Genomic DNA, 14,460 nt, shown 5'->3' on the forward strand with positions numbered 1-14,460 from the left:
CTGCATAAATCAGGTGGAAGAAGCCAAGGTCTAGAATCTCCAGCATTCAATTCTCCTAAGGGGCCTGGGCTCATCTGCACCAGGCAGGGTCACAGGGCATGGTTTATAGCAAAATCTCATACCTGAACACTCCAAAAGCTGTTGCAGTGGCCTGGGGTGCTTGGTCTTTCAGGGCCCTCAGTGATACTTACACAGAATGTATGGGCAGGAGACTGAGTGCCAACATCTGCTCTTGGATCTCAGTTACTCAAGTATGACTCTGCAAGTTGTTTCAATAAATCAACTCTTTGAAATGTAATGAGGGAACTGAAATCTGCCCTTGGATCTGGATGATGCTGTGTGAAACAATGATGGCCAGTTAGTAGCAGCATTTCCAATCCAAGTATTTAGAAATCTTGAGTCAGTCTTTCCAAATCTTAGAAATAATGAAATACGTTTTTGAAAAGAATATTCCAGGATATGTTCAATTCCTGCTTTCTCAACTTTCTGTGTGCAATTGCTTCACTTGTGAAGCTTTTTCGGCAGAAATACATGTTTTTTAAGCTTACTTTTAAAAGCTCAGCTCAGCTTCTGGCATATTTCTGTGTTCTAGAGCTGAGCTCTAACAGCAAGACCAAACATTCCTGGTGAATTCATATGTGCTAATAAATGCCAACTCCTTGCCAGATTTCATATCTCCTACAAGATGCAATGAGCATCAGAAGTGAAAAATAAATCTGTGATAATTCCTTCTTCTCTACTACAGGTTGCACAATTTTAAGGCGAATGTAGATCATATGCAAATTCTGTTACTCTGGTTTCATTCAGAGATAACTTTGCTGCTGTCAGCTATCCAGAAATGTCCGCTCTAGCCTTCAGATGTGATCACTAGAACTTCAGGATATGTAGGAAATAATATCTATTGTAATCTTTTTCTTTCTTTCTTTCTTTCTTTCTTTCTTTCTTTCTTTCTTTCTTTCTTTCTTTCTTTCTTTCTTTCTTTCTTTCTTTCTTTCTTTCTTTCCTTTCTTCCTTCTTCCTTTCTTCCTTTCTTCCTTTCTTCCTTTCTTCCTTTCTTCCTTTCTTCCTTTCTTCCTTTCTTCCTTTCTTCCTTTCTTCCTTTCTTTCTTTTTCTAATTTGACTCCTGTATTTCTCAGGGATTTACTTTACAATTTTTTCTCTATTTTACTTTTAAGTTTTCATTTTTTTAATTTGAATACCTTTTCCTTCAGTGGTGACAGCTAAAACTTTGAAAAATGAAAGTTGAGATTCAAAACAATCACCTAATGGCTGAGGCTAGGGCTGTAATGAAAGCATCAGTCATCTTGAGGCCTGAGATATATTCACTAGAATTAATAATTTCACTAGCATTGCCAACAAAAAGAGGTTGCCTTGTAATCAAGTTGTTCTGGACTTACATGATTTAATTGCAAGACTGCTTTTGGGTTCCCAAGGTCTTTAAAGACTGGTTGTCCATTCTGATGGACCATATCTTGTTTCCATTTTAAAAAGTGCTCTTTAAAGTATGTCTGCATGGGTGTTTGCACACAGACAGGCCCAATCCAGCTCAAGGCTGGCATTACTAACACAGGAGAGACTTTATTGCTGTGTACAATTCCCTGAAAGGAGGTTGTGGTAAGTGAGGGTTGGCCTCTGCTCTCAGGTAACAGCAACAGAGCAAGAGGGAATGGCCTCAAGTTACGCCAGGAGAGGTTCAAACATTTCTACACAGAAAGAACAGTGATGGGTCTGCCCAGGGAGGTGGTGGATGTGTACAAGAGCTGTAAGGATGTGGTGTTGAGGGACATGGTCGGTGGGCATGGTGGGATGGGTTGGGGTTGGAGGTGGTGATCGTAGAGGTCTTTTTGAACTTTAATGATTCTGTGATTTGAGTCCCTCAATGCACGCAGGCAGGGGTTGGTCTGCAGCACAAGCAGATTGCTCTAGTTCTGCTGTTGGCAAAGGTAAACTTCACTTGACGTCAGCTGTAGTTCTAACTCTTTCCAGATACTGAAATCTTAACTGCTTCTTGAGCATATGAACTTCATGGAGTTTGGTGGGGTTTGCAGGAGTCTGTCTGCTCCAAGGGCCTATGCCAGTGTTTGGGAAGATTTTTTTTTTAAATGTGTATTTCAATTGTTAACCATAATTGAGATAATACTGCAAAAATCTGTGTAGCTTATTGACCTGACAGGGTGTAAACAGCTTTTTGGAAGCCTCCTAATATGAAATATTCCAGTCCCCGTATTGTTCTTGTACACGAAGTACATTGAGAGAACAAGCAATAAAATACCAGATGGATTTCCTTTGAAACATAATTACTGTCCAGGTGCAGACTCTATTTTTCATAGTCAAAGATTTCCATCATTTTAATAGGGTTCTTTTAAGTCCAGTGTCAGCATCCCCTGGCCTGAACTATCAGCGTGCCCACATACAGTAAGGATGAACAAAGAATGGGGTTCACCTCTCGGTCCTCTTTGGCCGCTGATGTTTTTTGTGAGAATGGCAATCAGATGCCTCTTGGTGCCTGTCCTGGCAGAGGCATTCTGCAGACACACCTGTGCTGAGCCTCATTTCTTCTTTTCACAGAGCCAAGCAAGAACTTTTTTTAAAATTTATTCCCTCCCACCCCAATCACCGCTTTTCCTTGCAAGAGAGCAGAGCAACAAAATAATAATAACAAAAGGCATAGCCTGTCTGCCCTCCCATTCTGACATGATGAGTGCCAAAACTCAGATCAAGTCTTTAAGGCAGAGTAGGAAGGCAATGAAAACAGGGGCTTCATTATAAGGCAGGGCTGTGAACTCTTTAACTCTCGCCCTGCTCCCGGATGTGACTCTTCACACTGTACACAGCTGCTGAGCGCTCCCAGTGACTGTGGGTGGTGGGTGAGGAAAGGGAAGAGGTGGGTTAGCTATGCACAAAATTTCCCATAAGAAATAAAGCAATAGAGTCTCACCTCACTGCCTGTTTTTCCACATATATTGAGATGGGAATGTATTTATATAACCCTATTAAAAGCGAACACTCGGTAGCAAACTCAGTCTTTAAATAGCTACTGTTCTGCATACTCCAGTTTCCAAACTCCTCAATTTCAACTCACACCCACTTACATTCTTTTGACATATTCTTCAGTTTTTTTGTGACTTTGGGGTCAAATCCAAAACTTATTTGAAAGTAGTGGAAAGACGCTCCCTGAAATCACTGGAATTTGGATAATACTCTCAGAGCTCAGATACCATGGTGATAAACACAGTAAATTACATAGAAAAAAGTTGCCTGTTTTGGACTGGCTCTTCTTCTGCGGCCACAAATGGAACCATTGCTATTGACCACCATAGGAATCACTTCTCTCTCTTGCCTGGCACTATTATCTTACAAACAAGGGGAATATCTCTATCTCTCATTTACAGATAAACAAATGGAGGTGTGTAGCTTCCATTAGGCTAGATTAGATTAAGGCTGTGTGTCAGGCAGGCCGTGCGTGGAGCTAGAATCAAACCCAGCTATGAGTCCATGGACCACCCAGTGGAAAAGGGGAAAGCCTTAAGCTGCTGGCTGTCTCCAAGGCTTTCCTGTGGCTACCAGCTCCCACCAATGCCAAAGGAGTGGAGGGCAACCAACATCCTCCCGTAAATGGTTGAGCACTAATAAATGGAGCAGCTCTTCAGAAGCATTATGTTTTTACCACCAGGATGCATTATTTCATCCTTTTCCCCCCCCAAACATTCATATTTTCCCTTTGACTCCTGTTATTTTGGTTCCATTCAGCAAATACATTCTTGTGTTTTTTTTCCCCTGCGTCCCTCCAGCCTCCTAAGGTTGCCTTTTTTTTTTTTTCCCCTTCTTTCCTTAAAAACTTTTTTCCTCATTCAGTGCACTAAGTGGATTTACGACCCATTTAGGCAGCTTACAGTGGCATTGCTTTTACAGTTCAGAGGCAGAAGGGCCATAAAAAGATTTACAGTTACAGCAAGAGTCGGTTGTATGGAGGTTCAAGATCCAAATTAGACAAAGGGAGCAGAGCTGTGTGAGTGGCCAGTAAAAGAAGCTTGGAAACAAAAACAACTGAAACTGCTGCTGGAGAAAGAGGGTTAGGGCAGGGGGAGAGAGAGGAGGAAAAGCTGCCTGTTAACTTCATGTTACTATTGCAACAGCTCTGTTAATTCTGTTATATAAAGCTCTTTTTCCTCCTTTTTTTCCTCTCTCTCAATGTTGTTGTTGGACAGATTTCCTTTGCAAACACAGCTCTCAAACTGGAGAGCAGCAGCTTCACACAGTAGTTGAGATTCCAAGGCAGATATTCCCAGGATGCTGGCAGCTGCTTTTGCTGCTGCTGCTGGGACTCTGGGATGCAAACTCCAGAGATTAAACCTAGAGGCTGAAGGGCTGGGGCCAGTCTGAGCGTAGGTTTTAGGATTGCATTGCACAAGATTAATCTGACTTTTAAAAGAAACCAGAAATCAAGAAGAAGACATTATCCCGTCCGTCTCCCCCCACCATTAGAGTTTTCCTGCTGACTTCAAAAGAAACAAGACCAGGCTTGACCAAATCCATAACAAGCTGAAGCAAGGGGAGATTTGCCTCTGACATGGAGGGGACGTGTCTGGGCACATAAAGAGAGCCTGAAGCTGGAGCCTGCTGAAGGCAGGGGCCCAGCTTTTGTGAGACCCAGACCTTGTATTGTGAGGGATGGAGACCACTTTGGAAAGAAACGTGTGCTTTATGGCAGCCTGAAGGGATGCCACGTTTGTTTGGGCCTGCAGCTGTTTGTAGCCCAGTGGGTACAGATGACTACTTCTGCTCTTTGTGGGGCTCAGACAAGTTTGGTGCAGGCCAGCTACAGTTGCCATGTAATCATAGCATTGCACTGAAGGTGTGCCACTAACGGTTTTTATTTCTGTGAGCATAAATGATCAGGAATAACACCATGCTAATGCAGCATTGGGCCTAGAAGCTGGTTGGGTTGGAGAAGCCCAGGGCTGCATTCACCCACAGAGAGAGTGCAGCAGGAGAACAGCTCCAGCAAAGCTTCCAGTAAGCCTGCGTTTGGCTTATTTACCCTGCTTTGTTGGCATATTAGTGTACTTAGGTCAGTCTATGGTGTGGAAACAAGTGTAAATAAACCATCCACATAAGAAAGCCAGTATTTCTCAGCTTTTCTGTAAAAGCTAATTTATTTTACAGAGTTGGAAAGCAAGCAATTATTTTGTTTCTCTTCTCTTTGACACAGTTTTTATTCTGCTGCTCCCACTCCTAACCAGCTTCCTGTTCAAAATATCGCCTTTGGTTTCACATAGATATGGCACTCTTCATTTCCTGAGCCCGTCACGTCGCAGTGCTATCAGATGGCCTTCTGGGCGCCGCTCGATCGATGCCTGTGTTTCAGGAGCTGGTGATCTGTCTATTAGTTGCTTCATTCTTGATTTCTGTTGGCTGTCAGTGCGTTGTTCAGAGTGGCAGCAGGACTCGAGTTTGTGTTTCCGAATTTCTGGTGTTTGTGCTTCACCGGTGAAGTTCTTGATGTTGCTGGGTCTGCTGCACCTTGTTGCCTTGTCTCCTTGGCTGTCCTTTATTCGCTCTGTGCTCATGGCTCTCAGTGGGATTAGCGTTAGTTGTGGTGGAGAGGGTGCTGGGACCCTCTGTGTGAAAAAGCACTCCCTAAGGATCAACTTCTAGTCCTTGTTCCTTGCTCCCACGTGTTCTCACACGGATGTTAACGCTCAGGTTTCAGATTATCTATAAGAGGAAAAAAGTAATTGTGACACTTTCTTTTTCATCCTTTTTAGAAGCAGTCTTTCCTTCCTTAGAAGAAAAATCTCGTAAGAGTGGTAATATTTTAGAAAGATTTGGCTGGTGTTCTGCTTTGTAGAGGAGGAAGCAGCCAGCTTCAGAGAGAGATTTTGGTTGAATGTATGAACAGAATATCGCCCAAGCCCCTATTAAAATCTAAAATCTCACTGACAATAGCCAGACAGCATCCCTTACCCTTTCCTCCTCCCAGCACAATCCCCAGATGCAACCACCCCCTTGCAAGCCAGGGTTTTGCTGGCTGCTGCTGTAGCCTGTGGGGCTGAAGAAACCCCAAGCGAGCATTCGTGCGGGACACTGATGGATTTCTGTGGCCACACTGGAGATTTGCAATAGGACACGGATCTGCTGTGATCCTGCTGTGTCAGGGCTGGCCCTCCCCTGTGCACACGCCTGTGCTCTCGCTGCTTCCTCTCCCATTCTCTTTCTCCCATTCCCTTTTCAATGCAAAGGGCCTTGAACTTCTGGTAGTGACTTGACAGATGAGAGAAAGCACTGAAATGGAGAAAAGAGTGTATTTTATGAGCAATGGTTAAAATGTATTCTTCAAGTCCTATTTTTTAAGGTGAATATAGACGTGTGGACAATACAGCAATTTCCATGAAAAATTGTTACAATGGAAAACTGCATCACTTGGGAGGAAAAAAAGATTGTGAATAAATAGGCTTTTTTGATACTTACCAGATCTGTATTTCTGGTCAGTTTTTTCTCTCTTCTTTTCTCCTTTTGTTCTTTTGTTTTTATTTCTATGTTTATACAATAAATATATATATTTTTAAGAAACAGCCACAGAGTAACATTTAGACTTCTTTATAATGATCCTGTTACTCTGTTCATTTTAAAACCAAATCAGTCTTTCCAATTTGATTGGGAAAAAGCACTTTGGAAATATTTTGAAAAAAAATAAAAAAAAAGTGTTACTGTTGGGATTCCTTACAGAAAAGGATTTGCAGGGTGTGGGCCAACTACCTGCCTTCTCTGCAAAGCACAAACAAAAGATTTTTAGGGCTCAGTGTTAATGGTGTTACAGTTCAGTACAGTCAGCATCCATTGACAGGGCTCAGGTCAACAGAAAGGTGAAGTTACTTAATTTATCCGTTGTTGAAGATGTTCACTTTTCTTCTCCCTCTGGTTTTGCCTTCCACTCACCACTGAAAACGGGGACTGTGCACAGGAGCCAGGCATGCTCTGTGTCATTCTGCCCCATCCCCAGCTGGTGCCCCTGTGATGTCAGGGCTCAGGCTGTCCGAGTGAGCTGCCCATCAGAATGACTTCTGCTTAACCCAGGAGATCTCTGCGTCCCCTTTAAGCTGTTTTCAACTGTCTTCGAGTGTGTAATGTGCTCCGTAAACAAACAGGCTCTGTTTTTGTAACTGGGTCAGTCCGAATGGAGCTGTGGGACGTGGGGAGGAAGCGATGGGACCAGGAGCAGGAGTGGAGGCAGCGGCAGCCTCAGACCCAGAGGTCTGCAGGGAAGTATGGATTGCTGCCAGAACAAATGCAGAGCCCTTTGGGAAACAGCTCCAAGCCCTCAGGAAAGGTTGGAGAACAAAGAGAGAAGGGAAGGCACGCATAATGTCAGACCTACAGGAGAGGTGTTCGTCAGGGACAGGTAGCTCCAACCAGGGCTTGTGTGTGCTTCCACACTGCCTCTTAGCAATGGGGCTGTATGTGGATGCAGAGCCCAGAGCCTCGGGAAAGTAAAAGAGGTGGTTGGGCCTTGCCAAAATGACTGGGGAAAAAAGGGGAAAAAAGGTGTATTTGCTTGAAAATAGTAAATCTCCATATGTGGTCCAACTTTGGGGGCTGGGATGAGGATCCTCAAAAAGGCATTTATGTGGTTGAAGGGCCATGAGGCCTCATCAAGGCACAGTGTTGTGCTAGAGAGAGCAATGTCTGGAAAATTCCTGGGCCTGTTTCCTCCCAGGTCAATCTGCCTGACTTTATGGCCCTTGAGCTTGTTTATTAAGTTTTACCTTTTCATTTAAGTCATCACTAAAAAAGAAGAAAAAAAGGAACATACTCTGTCTACTAAAAACGAAATGAGAAAAAAAGATCATATTTTCACACTTTGATTTCTCCAGGAATTTGTGCCATTAGTCCTATTGTTCTTCCAGAAATGACTGTGTTCAGCATTGATTTAGAGCAGTCATTAGTAAGCTGCAGTTCCCAAACCTGCAGGCGGCACCCAAGAGCACTGAATGTGACTTCTCCCAGCTACCTGTTTTCGTCAGCCAGATTCTGACCTCAGTCACTTTAGGAAGCTTTGCTGGCTGATGTAGAGGAGAATCTGGTCCTGTATTATAGTAAAATGAGGAAAAAATATCCGTCAGAGCCTCTTTCTCCCTAGAGTTGGCAATGTGATTTTTCAGTGGTCAGTGGAAGGCTTTTTGGGTACTGCTTTAGGAGCAGGCATGGGTGTAGAACCAGATGGGTGTACCACTGGGGAGCTGCAATCTGCCCTCATTGCCAGCAGCAGGAGAAATGGCTCAAGGGTGAACTGAAGCGAAAAGTGCAGTTCCGGGGATATAACAGTGAGACAGTAGATAGGATATCCTGCCAAAATGCTGTCTAAGTAGCCATTAATGGACATCTGAGTTTTGTTAAATAATTAATGTGTCTCTTGTATTTTTGCCTTATAGATCTTTCAAGGAATTTAGTTTCTATTCCTTTGCGTTTAGTTTCTGTTCCCTGAAATGCTTCTTTTGATCCTATCTTCTCAAGCATTTATAGATATTGTCAGTACTGCAGTTTTCTAATAGCAACTCATGACTGTTACAGCCAGAAACCATTTACCCCAGCACGTAAGGAAGGAGATACCCCTGTTCTCTTGGTGCTGTTAGGAACCAAGGCATAACCTGCCCAAGTGGGTTTGCCAAAGCAAGTCATGTGTCTGTATAATAGGCAAGAATGTCTTGTTCTTTGACCAGCAAAAAACAGACGCTCAAACAAGCTTTCACAACTAGGGAATGTAGCACTCTGAGTAATATACCCTACTCCATCCATGAAAAGTGCCTGTTCTGATATTGTCTGTCCCAAACCATCAGCAGGTCTCACTTTGCAAAATCCTGCAGTGCAGAAATCTCAAATAACCAACGTGTCATGGAAGTACCAGTAAGAACCAATCCCCCAGAACAGAACTGATCCTTTTATGATTTTCTCTTGGTGTTTCTGCCGCTGGTCTGGCTGCCCTGGATTACTGGAAAAGGCTCTCTAATTCCTCCCCATGCCTGAACACCTGTTGAATTTTGCCACCTTCCTTCAAAGCCCCAGCTATCCGTGAGAGAAGGACATTGGCTGCCATACAGCAGCTTGCATCTTATCACCAGCCATTTTCCCTGGACGCCCAGTGACCACTTTGGCTTCAGCCTGTGCTTCTCAAAGGGCAAGAAACCAATATAATCATAGAATTAGTGGCTAGATCAAACACTTCCCGAAGGCTGGGAAGTAAGCAGAGCTGAGTTCTTGGTTTGGCCGTTGCTGGATGTGAGGGATAGTCACTGAGTGCAGCTGGAGATATGTGTGGATCCAGAACACAGAGGAGACACAGGGTGCAGTGCTTGGTGCTCCCACACACTGCAGGTAGGGCACGGGCAGAGGGATGAGCTGAGCTCTAAGCGATGGCCTGCTCTCTGAACAAACCCAAACCTTTCTGCGTATCTGCTGAGAACAAGGTGTTTTTCCTCTTCTGAAGCACAAAGGAAGGAAATGTATCTTCAGGAAATGTTTGTTTTACCGTCAGATTGTCCGAAGCAAGGTTCAACAATACCCGGAAAAAAAAAATCCCCACAAATTTAATATGAAAATAAGAGGGGCTATTGACAAAATGTATGACTTTTACGAGTTTGTGTGCAGCGATGCTCTATACCACTGCCAGCAGCTGAGTGTGCAGCCAGGACACCATGACCCAGGCCAGCCAGGTCCCCGTCCTCATACTCCCAGCTCTCCCCATGCCTCGAGGCAAGCAGCATTGAGGGTCTTCTCAAGGTAAATGTTGATGTGTTGGAGGGAGAGATGCTTTGCACCTCACCCCAGAGCAGGAACCTAACCCCAAACCTGCAGCAAGCCTCCTTCCTCCTGCAGGCCCTGGGAGATATGTTGTGCATATTTCTTTGGAATATCACGGCTGTACTCTCCCTTATTTCCCACCCTGATTTTTCCTAGGCTCGGGGAGCTGGGGAGTAAATCTTTCATGCAGCTGGTCTCTGGAAATGAAACCTGTGAGATTTAATGCCTAGACTAAGGATGAAGGAGTTAAAACAAAAATAAAAAGAAATATTTAATTTAGTTCTCTCAAACAGAGCTCTGCCCTGTCCCCTCCTCCCACGCATGCCACACCGACACCCCACCACAGAACACAAAACCCTGGCTTATTGCACAAGCCCAGCCCAGCGTGTCCCTGCCGTCTGCCGCAGACCTATAACCCCCTGCTCCTCCAGGCTGGCTCCAGCCTGCTCTGCTCTGAGCCTGAGCTGGCTCAAAGAGGCATGGAGAGAGGCTTCCACAGAAACCTCTAAATGGGCTTTAATGTCTCCCCACCGTAGGATTCCCGGAATTAATTTGCGTCTGGCTTTTGAAATCAGGGACGCTGTGTTAAAGAAGATGGATGCCCCTAAGAAGTATTGAAAAGAATGAAGGGATGATAGGGGTGGTTTATTTAGTAAGCCCGGCTACGGATGCAGAGTAGTAAATGTGGCTGCCTGATTGAGATCAGATTTTTTTTTTTTCCAGTGGCAACACCCACATAGCTTATTTATTTATTTTCTCCTTTCACTTCAAGGCATCTCACAACAGCACAGTATTTTCTCAATCTCTGTGATTATAAATCTAGAAGGATGGCATTCTTGGTTTCTTCGGAGGCCAGGATTCCATACCCACAGGAGACGGGTGGGAGAGGTAGCCAGCAAGCTTTCTATATTATTGCACTGAATTGCAGGGACTGGTTTTGGCTTACACTGCATGGGGGAACGCAAAGTCTGCACGGAGCATCTCCATTTACTGCTTCCTCTGCATGCAGCCAAGGCTGTATTGCTTACACTCCCTGTGCAGTTACTGGTGAGGGAGTGATGCCATGCCTGCTTTGCAGCTATTTCCCCCACCCTGCTGCTAGGATGTGGCCCAAAAAGTTTAGAAGTGCTTTGTGTAACTGCGAAGCTGGTGTGAGCCTAGGGTCTGGGCCAGCTCCTTCCTCCTGCTGTAGTGCTGTGCCTTGTGGCAACAGAACAACTGCAGCATCTGCACAAAGTGAAGCAGCCCCTTGCTTTCTCTTGAAAGGCAGGAGTAGCTTTCAGAGACAGCGAGTAGAGATTGCTGCAGCACAGGTCGGGTTGTGCTGTAAAGTTTGGAAGTGTTTTTCTGTAGTCTAAGAGTTGAGTTTTAGAAGTCAGAGACTTAGTTTGCATTTTTTTTGTGGGTCGCGAGGTCAGCTGTGGGGCAAGAGGTGGATTTAGATTTAGAGTCATCTCTGAGCTTTGAAGAAAAAAAAATAAATCAAGGTGTTTGATTTTGATGCTTTGCTTCATCTCGCTGCCTTGGGAACAGTGGGAGGGCCGCCTGCGGTGTTGGGGCAGCCCCACACGATCTCTGGTCCATCCCTCCCCTTCCTATCACTCACCTCCTCCCCAGCCCGGCCAGAGTCAAATATAAACTTTCCTAAAATGAACACAAGATTCATTCTGCTTGACCAAGTCTGACTTCCCAGAAAACAAACAGCCATGGCAGAGCCGGCCAGCCCCCTCCTTCCGCTGCTGTCCTCCTCCCGAGCTGGGAGCGACACTGCACTCCTGCGATGGAGAGGCATTGCTGAGGGCAGGAAGCTGACCTAAGGGACTTCCCAGGGTCCACTGCAAAATAGTAGTATTGCTGAAAGCCTTCATTTTCTCAGCTCTGGTTTCTTTTTCGGTCTCCGTTGTGCCCTGGCTAACTGGGCTCAGCTGTTTCCCTGCCTTGATGATGCATCAGAAGGAACCAGGTCAGTAGCACATGTCAGTGCTGTTGTGAGAAGAGGGCTCTTCAGAGCTCGACATTTAACTAATCTGAACGGGGCAACAGTTGATTCTCTTTTCTCATTTTTCTTCTTCCCGTCACCCTTTGTTTTCTTTCTGTGCTTTTACCAAAAGTGTGCCAAGTCTGGGATGCTTCCTCCCTCAGTGCCTGGCACTGTGTTTGAGGCAGCTCTGTGGTGCAGCTGCCCTAAAGCCACAGCCATGACCTCTTGCACTTGAAGTCCATGAGTTCTCCTTGCCTCCCAGCCCCACGGGCACTCCCTGCTCACCGGGTAATTCCTCGGACGTTTGTTCTGGGAACAGTGTGTGTGCAGGTGTTGCCTGCGGAGCTAAAATGATTCCCTCTTAATACCATGGGAAAGAAACAAGCGTAGACAAAATAATAAATACACCTGTATAGGGCTGACTCCTTTTCCTTAGCAGGCAGTAGATGTTTTGGGACCGAGGTCAGAGTTATCTGATATGTCCCGGATCCCCTTCTCCTGCACTTGTCATCTTCTCCCACTCTCGATGTTTATCTGCCCCTCCTTTCCCAGGACAGGTATCTTTGATCTTGGCTGCTCTCACTGCTGAGCAGTCTCCCTTGCAATGAGAGCGTGAGCTTCTGATCCCCTCTAATCCCAAAACATCCTGTGCAATTGTGTGCGTCTCTCACTTTCTTCCTCCTACACCAATACTTCTTCTTTTTATTATTATTATTAAATGTATATATATTTTTTAAAAGAAAACAAACGCACCAAACCTGCTTTTAATGGGGAAAACCAGAGCGGTTCCCTGTGCAGTGCTAACAGCTGTAGGCACACGGTGCTGAACTCAGCACTGTAGCTCACATTGCTTTGTCTGTGCTCAAACACACAGGCAGTTTTGATGAGGACAAATGTAATCAATGAAGATTGGCCACCACTTCTGTTAATTGAGTATCTGCTGCTAACGATGACTTTTAAAAAGTTTAAAAAACAGAAAGTAAGGAACAATACTTTTTCCCTCCTATCTGCTATTTTTCACTATAAGCATTATCTATTCAAGCCAGAACAGATTAATTGTCAGGCCTCTCTGTTTTTCCTTCTCACTGTTTTATCTCCTAAGCAACTTTATTTGGTACAAGACAAATAATCTGAATTCCTGAAGGCAGAAACAAGGAGTGGGAGTCCGGGAAACTGGCTGCTGATCTAATGCAGTTTTTTGCAAGTGTGGTTATGGTTAGAGGCTCTAAATATGGCACCATGTTACTGTACACACGGCGACTGCACCCTGTGTGTCAATGTCTGACTCACAGCCGTTTAATTTACTGACAAAAACATGTTTTACTACTCTCAGCTGTGAGGAGCCAGTAGAGCTGGGAGTGAATGAGCTGAGCTCGTGGCACCGGTCGCTATCAGCCCCAGCCCTGGGCTTGCTGCGCATCCAGGGCTTGCTGTCCTCTTCTGCCTTTGTCTCCGTGTCCTTTTTGACTTCTGAGCAGACAGACTCGGTCTGAATGTTGACGACAGAAGCTAAAAGATGAGGCCAATATAATGTTTCTCTCTTTTTTTCCCCCCTGTCTTTAAAATAAGAAGTATTCACAAAGGAGAGCATTCTTGCACTGTACACATTCATCCAAACCTTTTCTGTGAGTGACTCACACGGCAAGAGTTATTAATGGAAAGTATTAAATGAATTTGGTTTAATATTTGCTAAATAGGAGGTGTCTTTTCTTGGTGCTTGAATTTGTGTTTCAGATGTCTGTGTTTGCATTATTTATATTAATCTATTTCATGGGCTGCTTAATAATAGCAGCAATTAAGCTAATAACAATAAATACTAATAATCGTGAGCTCTCCTGCTTTTCATCAAAGGGAGGTCAAGGCTGAAGGGTGCACCTCTGGGAGCACTATAATGTAGATCTGATCTCCTCCCGGTATTTCTTTTTGTGGGAAGTCAGGAGTATCATGCAAAGATCAAATCTCCTGTGTTTTGGCCTCTGGAATGTCTCTTAGGCATTATAAATGCCAGCGAGAAACATAAAATTGGAAGGAAAATAAACACCAGGACACTGAAAAATGTAACCACAAATACTGACCTATTTGTTGTTGTTGTTGTTTTTTTTATTTTGTTTTGGTTTTTTCCTATTTAGCAGAATGCTATTAATATTATAATTAAAGCTACTTTGTAGCCTGGGGGACTGAGCGCCTGGCTCTTATTAGAGCTGGATCAGCAGTATATGGTGAAAAGAAGAAAAGAGGACAAGAGAGGGGATGGCCAAGAGAAGAACACAAGAGGGCACAGTGGCACCTGTGGTGCACTTGGTGCTCATCAGACTTTGGAAACGTGGAGGGCAGAGGGAAATTTAGGCCTGCGCATGCGTGGCATAAGTAATTAGGGCCATTTTGTTGATTAGTTGGAATGATAAAAACGTAATTTTACCAGAACTATTTTTTGGTTAGTTACGGGGGTCAAAGATTAAATGTGTCGACTGTGACATCTGAGGCAGGATGATGACTTCTGAGTTCTGTCTGACAGCGTTAACCCAGGCAGTCTCCAGAACAGCAGCCTACAGCTGCTTTTCTGACCTATTCTGCTGTCTCGTAGCAAAGGAAGCCAGTTCTGTGACTTCAGAAGTAAAGGGTATCAATGCCACTTCTCGGTTTCCGCTCAAGGAAGACATTTCTGCAAAGCATTGGATGT

At 44.5% G+C, this 14,460-nt stretch overlaps 1 long non-coding RNA gene across 2 annotated transcripts in view; it reads left to right on the top strand.

The window, feature by feature from the left end:
* Positions 1-14,460, top strand: part of LOC128081092 (uncharacterized) — a 34,851-nt gene that overhangs the window by 397 nt on the left and 19,994 nt on the right. The window lies entirely within an intron of this gene.

The sequence above is a fragment of the Tympanuchus pallidicinctus genome, unplaced genomic scaffold (assembly GCF_026119805.1).
Source record: "Tympanuchus pallidicinctus isolate F22 unplaced genomic scaffold, pur_lepc_1.0 scaffold20, whole genome shotgun sequence".
Taxonomy (NCBI): Eukaryota; Metazoa; Chordata; class Aves; order Galliformes; family Phasianidae; genus Tympanuchus; species Tympanuchus pallidicinctus.